Here is a 14,106-nt window from a genome sequence, read left to right on the forward strand (position 1 = left end):
TTAAGACAAAAATGGCAATACCCTTGTTTATAGGGACATGTTGTCTGTCAATAAAAGTCTGTAAAAATCTTTTTATGTTTGCTTTGAAATAAATTGCAATTCTGAAGGATTTTAAAAGCTATCTTGTTTAACTCCTTCCCTCCCTTAGCATTCACTGCTTAGTATGGAGTCATAAGAGTCAAACAGCACAGAAAATATCAAACATAGAAACCATGAGCAGGTGTAGGCCATTCAGCTCTTCTATCATTCAGTATGATCATGGCTGATCCTCTGTCTTTATGTCATGTTCATACTTTCCCCCCATTTCCCTGATGCCTTTGAAATATTTTAAAAAATAAAAATCTCTTTCTTGAGCATATTCAGTGATTTGGCTGTCTTCTGTGATATCAAATTTGTCTCAGTACCCTGGTGTCCCAGTGGTTAGCACTGTTGCCTTATAGCACCAGAGACCTGGATTCAATTCCAGCCTTGGGTGACTGTGGAGTTTGCATATTCTCCCCGTGTCTGTGTGGCTTTCCTCTGGGTGCTCCAGTTTCCTCCCACGGTCCAAAGATGTGCAGGTTAGATGAATTGGTCAATGCTAAATTGCCCATAGTGTTCAGAGATATGTAGGCTAGGTGTAGTAGTCAGTGGAAATGTAGAGTAATAGGGTAGGGGGAATAGGTCTGGGAGGGTTACTCATCAGAGGGTTATTGTGGACTCGTTGGGCCATATGGCCTGTTTCCACACTGTCGGAATTCTGGTGCAATCATATTCTTGTGACAGTGTGACAATCATAAGTGCATGGAGTGCTCCAGCTATGGTCTATCATCTTGTACTGCTGCATCATAATTTCCTTGTCCCTGCATGAATTCAGTGCCTCAACTAATAAATGCAAGTATCCTGTTTACCTTTGTAACCACTTGATTTCCCTGTCCTGCTGCCTCCAGGAATCTATGGGCATGCACAGCAAGCACCCTCTGATCTTCTGTACTTCATAAGGTCCTACCATTAAACATCTACTCTGTTGCCTTGCTAGCCTTCCCAAAATGCATCACCTCATACTTTTCAGGATTATGTTGCCTTTATCATTGTTCTACCCATTTGACCTGTCATCTACATCGTCCTGCAGTCTGAAGCTTTCCTCCTCATTATTTACCACACCATCAATTTTTAAGTCATCTCTGAATTTACTAATCATACCTCCCACATTTATGTCTAGATCATTAATGCACACAAGAATGAACCCTGTCTTACACACTGGACTCAGGCAACCAATCACAAAACCAGCCTTCAAACATCACCTCTGTCTCCTGCCACTAAGCTAATTTTAGATCCAATTTGTCAAATTGCTTTGGATCCCATGGGCTGTTGGCTTTTTAACCTGTCTGCCATGTAAGACCTTCTTAAAAGCCTCAGTGATGTCCATGCAGACCGTATCAACTGCACCACCCTCAATGGCACATCTGGTCAGCTCTTTGAAAAACTCAAAACTTGTCAGATATGATCTTTCACAACAAAGACATGCTGACTGTCCTTTATTAATCCTGATTCTCCAATTGGAGCTAAATTTGTCCAGCTGTTTTCCTACTACTGATGTCAGATTTACTGGCATATTATTCCCTAATCACCTTTCTGAATAATAATACCACATTCACCGTCACTTACTCTCCTGGCACCTTTCCTATGGCGAGAGAGATTTTGAAAATTCAATTCAGGCCCCTGCAGTCTACCCCCTTGCCGACAGCAGCCTAAGACTCATATCATTTTGCCCGGGGTACTCAACCAGTTGTTGAAACCACTAATACCTCTTCTTTCTCAATTATAATTTGCTCAAGTATATTGCAGCTGTCATCTCTGATTTCATATTACCGCAAAGAAAAAGAAATGAATGCTTGAAATCAGAAGTAAAAACTGGAAGCACACAGCAGGATAATCTGCATCTGAAACTAACTGGTAGGCTACACAGGAGCAGGAGTGGGTTTGTTGTAATGTCCCCAAAGCCTCTATGACTACTGCATTCCCCGCCCCTCAACTCCCACTGAGTTAAATTGAAGCTGATCTGTCTCTCCATTCTATTTGCTCATCTTTCAACCAGATTCCTTCCTATCCTCAACTAAAAACATTCTCAGTCGAAAAGTCCTAATGGATAAAAAACCGCACATTGTTTGGCAAGAGTTTTTATTATAATTTGTTCATGGTATGTGGGTATCACATTCACCGCCCATCCCTAATTGCCCTTGAGAAGGTGGTAATGAGCTGCACAACAAAATGTATAAATATGTACGAAACAATGCTATTTTTCTGTTTTTTGCAGGTGTGTTGAATTCAGCACCACTTCTGCTTCCTGGGCGCCACTTTTTCAATGCAGGTCTGCTAGCAACCAGCGCTGGAGCATTTGTTCCTTATTTGATTGACCCAAGCTATGCAACTGGTATTGCCTGTTTGGGATCTGTACCTGCTCTGTCTGTGGTTATGGTATGTAACAGAAAACAGTCAACAAGTAACACTTGCAAGTAAATAAAAATGATGGCTGAGAGACGTGGCAGTAACTTTGGGAGTTATAGATGTCCCCTGGTCAACCTGCAATAGAAACATACTTGTTTGGGGTGATAATCTTCTTGTAGTAAGGATGAGATTTCTTGTGATTTGTGGCTTTCTTTAAGAATTAAAAGTGGGAAAATGTTCCTGTGCTTGGGGTTATTAGATCCTCCAGGCACAGTGGAAAGTCAGGCCTGTGGAAATTCCGGATAGATCCCCTCCATGTCAATGATTAGATGGAAAATTGAATTGGCTCCATTAGGTACTATCCTGTCCCTCACCCTGTTGCCTTGTTTTTCAATGGAGAAAAGGGAGAAGGGTAATTCAAGAAACTTCTGTATCAGAGAGATTGAGAGTTCTGGAGGGATTGTAGGGATGGAGGTGGTCATGCAAACAGGTAAGGGGCAATTCCATAGAGGGAGTGAAATGTAACGTTCTTTTATATTTGTCTCCATACAAGAAATCAGTAATGGATAAGCAGAATGTGAACAGGTAGAAGAAACCAAAAACAACATGTATTTACAAAAAAATGTTTGGAATCCTGTGGCTCCTTTATATTGTAGAAAAATCTGCAGCAAAATCCTTCCTGCTTACGCCAGGATCATTGTAATCAGTGATCAATATATCAGAAATTGTGTGCCCCTGCAATTTCTATTGGTTTTTAGCTTATAGGGAACACAAGTTCTTCTAGACCCTGACTATACAATTCCACTGACACAGGTATTATTAGATCATGAAATATATTTTATTATTAGATTCGATTCTCTACAGTGTAGAAACAGGCCCTTCAGCCCAACCAGTCCACACCAACCCTCCGAAGAGTGACCCACCCAGACCCATTTCCCTCTGACTAATGCACCTAGCACTATGGGCAATTTAGCATGGCCAATTCACCTAACCTGCACATCTTTGGACTGTGGGAGGAAACTGGAGCACCCGGAGGAAACCCACGCAGACACAGGGAGAATGTGCAAACTCCACACAGACAGTGACCCGAGGCTGGAATTGAACCTGGGACCCTGGTACTGTGAGGCAGCAGTGCTAACCACTGAGCCACCATGCCGCCCATGAATTGTCCTGAGGCATCAATCGGAAAATAAAAAATCATGTAGATCTTTATTGTGTAGATCATTTTTAGACTCATTTCATGGAAGCTTTCGTTTTCCTTTTGTAAAGTTATGCTTTGTCTGGAGTTATTCTGAATGCTCCAAGTTTGTGTTGTTTGCAGCAGTCTGTTTTTGTGTCATTTTGTATTGGTCCTTTAGGGTGTGACATTAACAGCCACTATTGGTGGTGCTGACATGTCTGTGGTAATCACTGAACTGAATAGTTACTCCGGCTGGGCCCTGTGTGCTCAAGGGTTTCTGCTGAACAACAGCCTCTTAACTATTGTTGGTGCCTTGATTGGGTCTTCTGGTGCTATCCTCTCCTACATCATGTGTGTGGTAAGCAATGTATTTGTGCATGTTTCTACAGACATTTAGCAAACAGGAAAGTTAATGGATGAAAATGCTGAGCAGATGCAAGTTTCAACGTTGCGCTGACAACAGCATGTCAACTTTCTTTAAATTTTCATTAAAGCGTAAGAAATAGGTACAAGAGTAGGTCATTGGGCTCTAAGATGCATTTTTGACATTTAGCACAATCATAGCTGTCAACTCCAGGCACATGCCCCAACCTTACATCCCTTGATTCTCTCGATGCCCAAGAATCTATTTCTCAGTCTTGAATATAATTAACAATGAATCAGCCACAGTTTAAGATATACTAAGATTTGCAACCCTTTGAGTGTACAAATTTCCCCTCAGCTCCATCCTAAATGACTGACTCCTTATCCTGAGACAATGCTCTCTATTTCTAAATCTTGCAACTGTGAAAACATTATGATGGCAGGTCATAGAGATATAGGTTGACGGCACAGAAAAAGCACATTAGATCTGTGCTGCACAAAAACAGCCACTTGACTATTCTAATCCCATTTTATAGCACCTGACCTATAGCCTTCTATGCCAAGGCATTGCATGTGCTCATCAAAATGTTTCTTAAATACTATGAGGATATGTGCCTCTGCCACCCTTACAGGCATTGATTTCCAGATTCCTACCACCTTCTGGATGAAAGATAATTCTCGTCCCATATAAATCTCCTGCCTCTTACCTTAAATCTATGCTCCCATTCTAACAAGGGGAAGTTTATTCCAATTTACCTTATCTGTTCCTACATCTCACTTATGCCCCCCTCAGCCTCCTCTGCTCCAAAGACAACACTCCCCCTTATGTCTACACTATCCTCTTAACCTCTCCAATCCAGACAACACCCTGATAAACATACTCTGCACCCTCTCCAGGGCTATCACATCCCTCCTATACTGTCGATTCCATAACTTCACACAATACTCTAACTGTTGCCTAACCAATTGTTTATACAATTCCAGCATAACGTACCTGCTCTTAAACTCTATACCTCAGTTAGGTTTCCTATGTGCCTTTTTAATCACTTTATCTGCCTGAGTAATTACTTTAATGGACTGGAGGACATGCACATCAAGGTTTCTCTGATCCTTGGTGCTTCCCAGGATCCTCTAGCAGTTTTATATATTTCCATGGATCACATCTCATTCTTCTAAATAATTCAGCCTGCATTCCACTATTCATTTAAATTATGAGGAGAAAGTGAGGTCTGCAGATGCTGAAGATCAAAGTTGAAACTTTATTGCTGGAACAGCACAGCAGGTCAGGCAGCATCCAGGGAACAGGAGATTCGATGTTTCGGGCACAGGCCCTTCTTCAGGAATGAGCAGAGAGTGTTCAGCAGGAGAAGATAAAAGGTAGGGAGGAGGGACTTGGAGGAGGGGCGTTGGAAATTTGATAGGTGGAAAGAGGTCAAGACCTCTTTCCACCTATCACATTTCCAACGCCCCTCCTCCAAGTCCCTCCTCCCTACCTTTTATCTTCTCCTGCTGAACACTCTCTGCTCATTCCTGAAGAAGGGCCTGTGCCCGAAACGTCGAATCTCCTGTTCCCTGGATGCTGCCTGACCTGCTGTGCTGTTCCAGCAATAAAGTTTCAACTCATTTAAATTATGGCCAATCTGCACCTTAACTAAATCTATTCATGCTTGTTTGATGACAATTTATCAATCACACCTTTGAAATTTTTAGTTGAATGGACTCAATAGCTTGTTGGATAAAGAGCATTTCTGATTTCCACTACCGTTTATGTGAAGAGTGTTTCTAGACAATAAGTTCCTTGTAAGTAGAGTTGCAGGCAGATATGATAGTGAAGAAGGCGTTTGGTATGCTTTCCTTTATCAATCAGAGGATTGAGTATAGGAGTTGGGAGGGCATGTTGCAGTTGTACAGGTCATTCGTAAGGCCACTTTTGGAATATCGTATGCCATTCTGGTCTCCTTCCTATTGGAAAGACTTTGTGAAACTTGAAAGGGCCCAGAAAAGATTTACAAGGATGATGCCAGGGTTGGAGGATTTGAGCTAAAGGGAACGGCTGAATAGACTGGGGCTGTTTTCCCTGGAGCACAGAGACTGAGGTGTTTACAAAACCATGAGGAGCATAGGTAGGAGAAATAGACAAGGTCTTTTCCCTGGGGTTGGGGAGTCCAGAACTAGAGGGCATAGGTTTAGGGTAAGAGCGGAAAGATGTAAAAGGGACCTAAGGGGCAACTTTTTCACACAGAGGGTGGTAAGTGTATGGTATGAGCTGCCAGAAGAAATGGTAGAGGCTGGTACAATTACAGCATTTAAAAGACATCTGGATGGGTGTATGAATAGGTAGGGTTTATAGGGATATGGGCCAAGTGTGGACAAATAGGACTATGTTAGGTTAGGATATCTGGTCAGCATGGATGAGTTGGACCGAAGGGTCTGTTTCCGTGCTGTACATCTCTATAACTCTGTCAGAATTGGTACTTAATTCTAATTTTGAAGTTGTGCTCCATGATCTGTATTCTTCCACAAGATTTGTTCCTTCCCCATGTTTAAATTGATTAATGAGCTTCAAACATTGATGCAGTATGCAGCCATGGATGGGGCTAGAGTATGACATTAGAATTTTCTCTGTGGAATTCATGTCTGTATTTATTTGTAGCAATAGAGGTAGAGCTGGGAGGAATAGTGGCCTCAATTGGATAGTCATCAGGAATGGTTAATACAAGATTCAAATGTTGCATAATGAGCTCCTTTTAAGTTTCAGTTTAAGGCACAAGAGTGCTTTGACTCTGTAACACAGCAAAGCTGGCCTGGGAATCCTGTATTCTAATGCTGAGTGCAGAATGTGAAATGGCGTTGAGATTCCTTTTTCAAATAAAGGACTACGATTGAGGCTGTATACCAGAGTGGTGAGTTATGTGCTAGCACCTGAATCCAGATTCTCCACAGCCAGTCCTTGAACTGTCAGAAAGAAATGTATATTGGAAACCAAATCACTTCTACGCAACAAAAAAGGGAGCTTGAGTTGTTGTTCAACTGAATGAATGAATGAATGAATCAGTGGCACTAATGAAGGGACAGAACTGTTTGAAACAAGACATCATTGGGCACCTGGAATGGTAATGATGGGGAAAGACATTAAATGTAGAAAAGAAAATTACATTTCTTAATTTGCATTCTGAGAATAGGTATTTAAATATCTTTGAAGTCAGTCCCCATAAGAGGTCAACTTTTCAATTAGCTTTTGGATTTATTTTTCTACCTGTGTGTTAGCTATTAGTGATTTATTTAAGGAAGACTGATAATTTATGGCAGAGTCTCTGTTTTATCCTCTCTGTCTTCTTTGTTTCAACAGCCTTCAGACATTGATGAATTGTCCACTTTGAGTCCTGCTCAATTTTATTTTTGGAACCAAACTCTTTCCTGCAGTTAACTGTATTGGTCGTCCCATTTACATACAGTCAGTATAGTTCAGATTTTCAAGATGTGCTTTTGTAGTCAATGAATTATATTTGAAGTTTAATCGCTGTTTATGTAAAATTGCTCTGACCTGAATCATAATCATTTTAAGTTTGTTTACTTTAAATATCGTTTTAATCATGCAATACTATCTTGATGCACTTTTTAAAAACTTAATAAGGATATGTTTGCCATGGTTTTCCATTTAATGAATTTATGAAAATATCTCATTGCTCACCTTTGACCCCTTTGCTAACTTTGCTACTCAGTAATTTTGGGTCAGCTGTTGTGTAATCTCTTTAGCTTAGCCTTTTTCCTGTCTAGCACCCTCATTATTGACCCTTCATTAGCCTTTACTGGTCTTCGTGGAACCAGCAATCTATTTTCTAGTTTTTTTGATTTTTGTCACGGCCCCACTTCATTGCCCAAAATTAAATCCAGCAGTTTTCTTTCTCTCTGTGTCATAAACATACTGATCCTGCCATTAGTTCTAGTTGTATTTCAAAAAGCATCACTATATGTTTACATGGCTAAAATTACAATGTTAATGCTTTGATGTACTGTCATAGCTTTGAACTGTCTGCAGTTTCCCCCCACTGTCTCATTTTCACAATTTGGTGACCAAGCATTACTCCATCTATACAAGTCCTCTCTTAGTGCAAATATCTGTATTTGCTGTGGAATTATTCATCAATGCTGCTTTGTTCAACAAGGTAACTCACAAAACATTAAGTAATAACATAAGAGCCCATGGTGTTGGAGGCAGTATATTGGCATGGAATATAAATATTCCATGTATATTGGCATTGGCATGGAGAATTGACTTACGGGCAGGAAACAGCGAGTGGCGAAAGGAGTCCTTTTTCAGGTTGGTGACCTGTGACCAGTGGGACATTCCACAGAGATCAGTGCTGAGACCGCTACTGTTTACAATATATTAATGACTTGGAGGAAGGAAGTGAATGCACTGTAGCCAAATTTGCAGATGACACAAAAATAGTGGCAAGGACAGACAATGAGAGGTCTTACAAACAGTTTACAGAGGGATAATGATAGTTGAAGTAAGTGGTGAAAAGTTGGCATGCAGAGTTTAAAGGAAAATGTGAATGGAGAACATGAGAACAACTATGATTTAAATAGAGAATAACTATATAAAACTGTAACATAAAGAGATGTGGGCGAACTTGTGCACAAAACACAGAAGGCTAGCACACAGTTGCAGTAGGTGATCAGGAAGGCAAATGAAATGGTGGCCCTTATTTCAGTGGGGTTGGAGTATAAGGGCAGGGAAGGCTTACTGCAACTGTACAGGGGGCTGTGGAGACCACATCTGGACTACTGTGAACAGTTTTCATCCCATTATTTAAGGAAAGATATATCACTGGATGGCGGCAGAACTGAGAAGATTTCTGAGGATGGTCTCGGTATATCTTATGGATTGTCTTATCAGCAAAGACAAAACAAGTTGGGGCTGTGCTTGCTAGAATTTATAAGAATGAGAGATGATCTCATTGAAACATATAGGATTCTTAACAGATTTGACATGGTAAATGCTGAGACGATAATTCCCCTCATTGGAGAGTCTAGGACCAGAGGCGCAGTCTCAAAATTAAAGGGTGCCACTTTGAGACTGAGATGAGCAGGAATTTCTTGTTTCAGAACATTGTGTGTCTTGGAACTTCTTGCCACAGAGACCTATGGGTGCAGAATCCTTGTGTATATTTAAGTCTGAGATAGATTCTTGATCAGTACAGGAATCAAATGTTCTGGAGAAAAGACATGAAGAGGGTGTGAGGAATGTCGGATTAGCCATCATCCTGTTGAATGATGGAGCAGGCTCAAGGGGTCGAGTGGCCTACTCCTCCTATTTTTTAAGGGGGTTTTATGAACTTTCTTTTCATCCTGCCTCATCCTAAAATATTGTAACCAGGAATATTACATTCTCCGATTTGTCCCTCACCATTGTAACCATTTTTCAAGTTGTGTTTGAGTGCTTTGTGCATTCACATTTCAACTGTTTATTGTCAAGCTCAGTACAGACATTTTGTAATAGGAGCTTTCAGTGAATATTTTAAAAAATTGAACACCATCGAGATGTTAGGACGACTGCAGGAAATCACGTGTCTTTTGGCATTTGGACTATAGATGGTATCAAGGTTCTGACAAATATCCTGATTGAAATGAACATAGATGAGTTTGCATCACATCCATTTGTGGAATTCATACTTTAATTGTCTAACTGTGGTTCACCAACTAAAGGTTACATATTGTCTGTCTGGACTCAAAAACCCAAGTCCAGTTTCACTCCGTGCCTTACAGTGGCCTGCCTCATCCAAACTGGGCTGTGGTCAGCTTCAGAAATGTGAATCCACACAACAGGATGTGGAACTAACACGAACACAACAGTTCATTTGCAGAAAGACCTTGAAGTTTTGAAAAGTTACTTCATGCGACAGCCATCTTTTTGTCTGTTTTTAAAAAATCAGACAGAACTATAAATCACATGCCAGTATGTGAACGAGACTCTGAGACTAGTTGCAGGTCATCCAGCAGCCAAGGTACTTTACCTGTTCTAGTTTCAAAGTTCACCTGACACCCAAACTCTTAGATATTCAATAATAAGAAACTTCACAACCTGCTGTGAAAGCTTCACTTTATATGATCTTCATTTCAACTTAAAATCATCAAACCCATTCAAGAAACAACAGGTCAGTCATGTGGCCGACTGGAAATTGTAAATCAAAGACTGAATTAACTGTAATCTGTAAAATACAAAATCTTTCACTCTGTTCAGTCATCATTGTGTATGTGAGACTGACTTGCCGAAATTGTGCTAAATCAGGTGGGTGAGAGTAAGTCACTTCCTTTGTTTTAAAACCTCAAAGGTTTACTGCTGAACATTTTAATCGGCATACTCACTGCAAAGGTAAGGAAAATTAATACCTCTTTCATCACAAAGTAACTGATTGTGGGTGATAAGAGAGTACACATATTCTGCTTGTGATGGAATTGGGGTCAGTCCTCAGAATTTAAATCCTTTGGAGCAAATGAACCAAAAAAAAATGGTTGTTGTTGAGAAAAATAACATAGCACAAATTGTTGAGATAAATATGAAAGGAACTGCAGCAGTTTTAGACCTGACCACCTTCAGCTGTTTCATCAGTGACCTTCCCCCCCCCCATCATAAGGTCAGAATTGGAGATGTTTGCTGATGATTACAAAATGATAAGCACCATTCCTGATTCCTCAGATACTGAAGGAGGCCATGTTTAAACACAGCAGTACCTGTACAATATCCAAGTTGGGCTGACAAGTAGCAAATAGCATTCGTGTCACATATGTTCCTAGCAACGACCATCTCCAATGAGAGAGAATCTTTCTATCAGCCCATGATGTCACTGGCATTCCCATATCAATATCCTGGAGGTTACCATTGTCCAGAAACGGAACTCAACTAACCATATAAGTACTGCAGCTGCAAGAGTAGATCAGAGGCTAGTAATCCCACAGCGAGTGACTAATGTTCTGACTTCTTAATTTCTGTCTATAAACTACAAGAGACAAATCTGGAGTGCTGTGGAATAATTTACACTTGCCTAAATGAGTGCAGCTCCAATAACAATTAAGAATCTTGACACCTTTCAGGACAAAGCAACCCGCCTGATAGGTATTATACTTCTCAAACATCCATTCCCTCCACCACTCAGAAGCACAGCCGGTCAGGCAGCATCCAAGGAGCAGGAGGGTGGACGTTTCGGGCATAAGTCCTTCCATCAGGAATGAGGCTTGTGGGTCAAGGGGGGGCTGGAAGATAAATTGGAGGGGGCAGATGCTGGGGGGAGTGGGAAAGTAGCTGGGAATGCGATAGGTAGATGAAGGTGGGGGTGAATGTAATAGGCCAGAGAAGAGGGTGGAGTTTGGGAGACAGTACGCCAACTTGTGGAATGTTTCAGAGAACATCTCTGGGACACCACCAACCAAACCCACTGCCCTGTGGCTGAATACTTGAAACTCCCCCTCCCACTCTCCCAAGGCCAAGTAGGTCCTGGGCCTCCTCTACCGCCAAACCCTAACCACTCATGCCTGGGATCCTCCAACCCCATACGATCAATGTGGATTTCACCAGGTTTCCAATTTCCCCTCCGCACACCTTATCTCAGATCTAACTTTCCAACTCGGCACTACCCTCTTCAACGATCCTACCAGTCCATTTTCTTCCCCACCTATCTGCTCCACTCTTCTCTCCAACCTATCACTTTCACCCCCACCTTCACCTACTTATTGCAACCTCAGCTACCTTCTCCCCTGCCCACTCCCCTCCCATTTATCTTTCAGCCCCCTTGGCCCACAAGCCTCATTCCTGATTATGCCCGAAACGTCAACTTTCCTGCTCCTTGGATGGTGCCAGACCGGCTGTGCTTTTCCAGCTCCACACTCTTCGACTCTGATCTCACTTTCTATTACTCAGGAACAGCAATGTGTACCATCTGCAGAAATTGTTCAGTGCTTCTTAGAGAGCACTTTCCAAACTCCCTTATGAACACTCCAGAATGACAGGGACTGCAGATACGTAGGAGCAGCACTTCCTATGAATTCGCTCCAAGCCATTCACCACCCTGACTTGGAAATATATCACTGTTACTTCAGTGTTACTGCATCTAAATCCTGGAACTCCCTCCCTAATGGCACAATGGGTCTACTTTCAGCAATGGACTGACCTACAACAATGGACTGTAGCGGTTTGAGAAGGCAGCTCACCACCACTTCTCAAGGGAAACCAATGATGAGCATTGGATGCTGATCCATTCAGTGATGTCCATGGCCTGTGAATAAAGAAAAACCAATATTTGTAAATACCAAGATTGCACCATAAAATGGCTCATTTTGACATAAAAGCTTTGAGCAACAGGATTACTTAACCTTGGTGAAAAGAGTGCACACAATGATAGAACAGCTATAATGCGTAACTAAGCAATAGAATTTAATATATAGCATTCTGACATGAAGCCCAAGGTACTAAAGATATTTGATAAACTTCTTAGCCTCAGCCAGAATCAAAGCAGCTAGAGGTTCTGGGAATAAAAAAAGGCAAAAATGTACCTCAAGAAGTGGAGGCTGGAGTTTGAGTTTCCAGCAAGTGGGAACTAGAGAAGGAATGAGAGAGAAAGCAACCTCCCAGCTGGAGAAGCTTGAGAAGGAATTCCAAGTGCAATTAAATGGGGACCTGAGATAGACTGAAGCAACATGGGAGAGCTTGACTTTAGCTAGTTGTGAGGTCTTGGGGGAGTGCTAAAATACCAGAGCTTAGAGATAAGCTTTGCTTTGTGAAGTTATTCAGTCTGGGTAAGCTTGTACCAAGCTTACCCAGACTGAGGGTAGACCTATTACTTGGAAGTGACTTACTAGGTTCTGTGTCCAGAGGGTACAAAGCATTTCACAAAGAATGGGGAAACAGAAGGGAAACAGCAAAACACTGCTTAGCCAAAAAGAGCTGAGGAAATCCATAAATTCAGAGGAGTGGCAGGGCAGGAAGGATTAGGGAACTGAAGGAAAGGCAATAAAGAATCGAGAAGGCTAGGTAAGAACCGACTGAATTTCAGGTGCCCCTCAGTCTAAGAGGATAGAACCCCAAAAGTTCAGAAGCCAAGGCCTGGCCTATAAAATTGAAAAAGAATTAAGGGTCTGAACCAGTGGTCTGGTTAGCAGATAGCTTCTCTCAGGAATTGTCAAGGAATAGGGGAACTTCCCAAACTAGACAACAAAGGTGATGCCTTGCCCAGTTAAAGTTCCTTAGGGGAGTCCAGCGGAAATTAGAAGCCGCCTATTGGCAGGAGTCTCTCAGGAAACATGGGGCACATTAAGGACAAGTACAGCCCTAAGGTGAAGGGAAAAGAAGCATCAGCTTACCCAAAGGTGTGCTGCATTTTCAGAAGCTACGAGAAAATGAAATTGTCCACTAAACCATCACAGGGTCAGATTCAAGACATACACAGTGCTTCACTTTCTGAGTCCACTGAGGACAAGGTACAGAATCATCTGAGGAACAAAAGCCATTGACAGAGTGCAGAAACCATGGTTAGTGGAAGCATCCATGAAAGGGTTAAGAGCTTTACATGCAGCATATCAAAACAGGCAGAGGCATTTACATTGGACTGACTTGGGAGCAGACCTTGAACGTGTGAAATCTGAGCCCACCATATGAATCAGTGTGGAATTTGAACTCCCCTCAACCACTAAAAGCCTTGTGAATCATCGGTCTGTTGGTAATACAGTCTCTGAAACCTTACATACAGATATCAATGAACCTCCACGAGAAAAAAACACAATTTGAGATTTAAAGAAAGAGGGTAATTAACAGTACTAGATTCCTGCTTGACTGTCAGAATATGTGCAGAATGGATGAGTTTATTTCCTTTTGCTTCACAGGGAAACTCCATTCAGAGTTACCCACTACAGACGAGTCATATTATGAATTGTCAATCCATACTTATAAAAATTGGACACCAAGAAACTTAAGTGGTCTGATGTTAGTCATGTGACTTTGGCATTTGGACCATAGACAATGTCAAGCTTCTGGCAAAAACCTATTTAAAATGGAGAGAAGTGAGGACACCTCAGCCATTTATGGAATTCACACATTGCATTATTTAAGGGTACCAACACCTAAAGACTATGGGTTCCAG

General features: G+C 41.6%; 1 pseudogene; it reads left to right on the plus strand.

Annotated features, from left to right (window-relative positions):
- The window catches only part of LOC122554919, a 177,322-nt pseudogene that overhangs the window by 101,563 nt on the left and 61,653 nt on the right, over positions 1–14,106 (plus strand).

This window comes from Chiloscyllium plagiosum, chromosome 1 (assembly GCF_004010195.1).
Source record: "Chiloscyllium plagiosum isolate BGI_BamShark_2017 chromosome 1, ASM401019v2, whole genome shotgun sequence".
In the NCBI taxonomy this organism is placed as follows: Eukaryota; Metazoa; Chordata; class Chondrichthyes; order Orectolobiformes; family Hemiscylliidae; genus Chiloscyllium; species Chiloscyllium plagiosum.